The sequence below is a fragment of the Rattus norvegicus genome, chromosome 3, assembly GCF_021556685.1.
Source record: "Rattus norvegicus strain SHRSP/BbbUtx chromosome 3, alternate assembly SHRSP_T2T, whole genome shotgun sequence".
Lineage (NCBI taxonomy): Eukaryota > Metazoa > Chordata > Mammalia > Rodentia > Muridae > Rattus > Rattus norvegicus.
The window spans coordinates 94,843,968-94,847,871 of NC_141536.1; the positions used below are offsets into that span (position 1 = coordinate 94,843,968).

Genomic DNA, 3,904 nt, shown 5'->3' on the forward strand with positions numbered 1-3,904 from the left:
TCTGCGAGGACTTCAGTAGCATCACACTTTGGTTTGGCATTGGCAATCTAGAAACAGGGAACAAAAGTTTGCTTATGTTTCCTCAGGAAAAAGAATAGTTAAACCAAGCAAGAAAACTTTCTGCAGATACACCATTGAGAAGGGAATGTTGCTGTCTCTCAGAGAGTCTCCTGGTTGGATTTACTGCTGCAGATAGCAGAAGGTTACATCTGGGCAACTAGAAAAATTGCCTGAAGAAAAGATACCACACAGGGGTACTGGTTCCATTAACCGCCCAGTGGCTTCCAGGTGAAATGTTGCAAAGTGTATTCTTGCTATTGTGGGTAGGAAAGGATCACTGAAGGCCACTCTGAATTTCCAAGATCTGCCAATTTCTTTTTTTTTCAATTTGCCAAGCTGTGACTGATTATTAACTGACCAGATTATAAAAATACCATGGGCAGCATCTTAGTTCTTCTGTTTAATAAGCCTCTTTACCTGGTCTTCACTGTTGCCAGTATCTCTACCTTCTACAAAGTGAGTTGTATTTTTTTTCACTCCACCTCGTAGGGAAGATAATTTGTAAGGCCACAGGAAGTTGTCTGCTTCCTTGAAGCATTTCCCAACTGTATAGATCTCATGAATGAGATCTTCCATGCAGATGATGCCAAATTTACCAAGAGACGAAACAATCAAGGAATTATCTGTCAAGGCAATCTGCTTTTTATTGATTTTGCCATAGCCTTGCTTGTAGATGAGCTCCTTTACTGACTTCAGGTTGGGGTACCCCCATGCAATGTATGGTTCCACAATCGTGAGCATATTGATGGAACCCTCATTGAGCTTAACAAAGGTGCCATTGAAGATCTACCGAAAAACTGCAACACTTTGCACACCTTTGGACTTACTCCATTGATACCTTGGATTCTGATGACAAACGTCAATTTTGGTTCTGCGGGCACTTAGAAGTTTCCAGATTTCCTTGACTTCCTAGCTATGAGAATCCTAGTCCAGTACATCTCCCTGTACTCCTTGTGATAGTGCATTGCCTTCTCATAGATGAGCTTTCTCCTTGCCTTTTTCAGTGCCTTCAGGTCAAACTTCTTTCTCAAGTGCTTCCCCTTCAACTCTTCGAAATTTCTTCACTTTTTTGTAAGGGTTTCTGGCACAACAATGGCAACCTTCTTTTTTTTTTCCTCTGGTACAGCCTCCATGGTTTCAGCCAGAAAAGGAGAATGCCAATTTCTTCAGAAAGACAAAACACCTGCTGGAACCAACCATGTAACAAAAGCAGAGTCAAAGACAAGGTCATGGAGAGGCATACCAGGCAGGTAAAGATTTTCACAGCAATATAATCCAAGAGGCCAGGGTGGGTACTGTGTGCACAGAAACTCCAATGTAACTTTCCTGAACCTTATCCCATTGGTAAAATGCTCTTTGACAGTGAGGTTGGTAGGTAGCCCAGGCTGGAGTTAGAACTTCTGACTTTAATCTGCCTTACCAAATCTCATATGGGAGGTCATGGGCATATTATTCCTATTTCTAAAGCCTTAATTTTCTCATCCCTCAAATGAAATTAATAATACTTTTTGTTCATAGGATCCACTGTGAATGAAAGTGCACTTCCTCAAATTCATAAGGTGAGTCCCTAACCTTCAGTGTAACTGTATTTTCAAAATAAGACTTTTAGAGAACATGACTGAATCTGTAAGAGTAAGCTTTTAATGCAATAAGACTTGTGGCTTTAGAAGAATGTCTTTCTCTATATGCACTTTACACTAAGCAGAAGCTGGGTGAGGACATAGAGAAAATCTAAGCCAGAAGCAAACTTTCTTCCAGGAGTCAGACCAGCCAGAAATTTGATCATGAACTTGTCAGCCTTCAGAAACGTGAAAACGAAATTGTTTCTTGTTGTTTAAGCTGCTGTGGGACTTTGAACAAAAACGGTCCCCATAGGAGATGGCACTATTAGGAGGTGTGGCCTTATTGGAAGTATATTCCTGGGCATGGGTTGAGCTTTTAGATAGTCCAGAGAGGCCCAGTGTGCTACTATCTTCCTTCTGCCTGCAGGTTCAGATGTAGAACTCTCACTTACATCTTCAAACCGTGTCTGCCTACATGATTTTTTGTATCTGTTCTGATGGTAATGCTCTGAACTGTATGCCAGCCCCGATTAAATGTTTTCCTATATAAGAGTTACCATGATCACGGTGTCTCTTCATATCAAAAGAAACTCTAACTAAGATGATATGTCTATGGTATTTTGTTTTGGCAGCCCAAAATGACTAAAAGAATGTTTAGTGGAACCACACACAGTTCCATAGGAAGTGAGCACCATAAATGAAGCATTCAGTGTAAATTATTGCTCTTTGTCTCTGACCTCTGCTTTACATACATTTGCTCAGCCAAGCATTTTCCCAGCATGTACTTGGCTCCTACAATATAATTTTTCTATGCCTTTTTTGCCTCCACCCCTGACCTTGATGTTTTCATCCTCTTCCTGATACCCAGAGCAACTTTCTCAATGTGCCATTTGACTTTAGTACTCTCAGTGTTGAGTTACTCTTGATTTTGATAATGAATCTATTCTTCATAGATAAGTTTTCCTATATACTAGAGCATTGGCTGGTACATAGCAAATCGTGTAACTACTGTCATGTCATTATTATTTCCCAGCATATTGACAACACAATAGAACTTCTTAACTAGTATTCAGTAAGAGTTACTATAATCAATCCTACTGTCCTATAAATGAACAGATTTAAAAAATCCCATACCAGCCAGCTATTGCCTTTTGCTATGTGTGTGAAGGATTAGGTGGGCAGATCTGTTTGGGACTGTAGAATATCACAGACTACTAAAACTTTAATTGCCAGGTATTTAGCGCCATGGCAAAGCAGACTCTGAAAAGAATTCTAAAGCAGTTCAGACTCTGGTTTTGTTCTGTATTTGCTTGGAAGAGACAGAGAAGCCGTAATATATACCTAAGACAACAGCAATAAAATTCAGGGCATTAAACCATGGACAGGACAGCTGGACTGTTTGAGAAACTTCTTGTCAACTATCTGATCTCTTAGGATCAAATCTCACTTTGTGTTTCTCCTTTCTGTGATCAGAATCACTGAAGTACCAACAAGAAAAGGGGGATTTCATATAAAAACAAAAAAAGAAGAAGAAGAAGAAGCCTGTTGACAGAAGCCATCAGAGAGGTTGAAGACATTGTGGGAATAGAAGCTGGAATGCTTTGAAGACAAAGGAAACACAGCTACAATGCAGAATCAGAAGCAGATCCTCAAAACAAATGTCAGAGTAGATGTTCCAAGACAGAATCCCCTACAGTGGTGAATGGGGGCAGAGAGACAACAAAGGAATAGAAACTCAAAACCTCTGAACACTGGTCAGGGTTGAAAGCCACTTAGGTTGGGCACTCAATGGGTATTTCTCCTCCTTCATACTCTGTGCAGCATTGAGAGGCAATGTTAAGTGCCTTAGTTACTGTCCCTGACTTATTGTATGGCCTGATTTGGTGGGATATAAAGGAGCAAACAACCTGTGTATGAGAGCAATGCCTGTAACCTTAGATCTCAGGAAGCTGAAGCAGGAGTACTGCAAGTTTTAGGACAATTTGAACTATGTGGCAAAACACTGCTGCTTCTTCTTTTTTTTTTTTTGCTTTTTCTTTCTTTCATTTTTTTTCTTTATTAACTTGAGTATTTCTCTCTTTTTTTTTTTTCCGGAGCTGGGGACCGAACCCAGGACCTTGCGGTTGCTAGGCAAGCGCTCTACCACTGAGCTAAATCCCCAACCCCAACTTGAGTATTTCTTATTTACATTTCGATTGTTATTCCTTTTCCCAGTTTCCAGGCAAACATCCCCCTAACCTCTCCTTCTATATGGGTGTTCCCCTCCCCATCGTCCCCTCATT

At 40.5% G+C, this 3,904-nt stretch overlaps 1 pseudogene; it reads right to left on the reverse strand.

Annotated features, from left to right (window-relative positions):
* Positions 1-447: 447 nt before the first annotated feature.
* Rpl7-ps2 (ribosomal protein L7, pseudogene 2) lies at positions 448-1,193 on the reverse strand (annotated as a pseudogene).
* Positions 1,194-3,904: the final 2,711 nt, after the last annotated feature.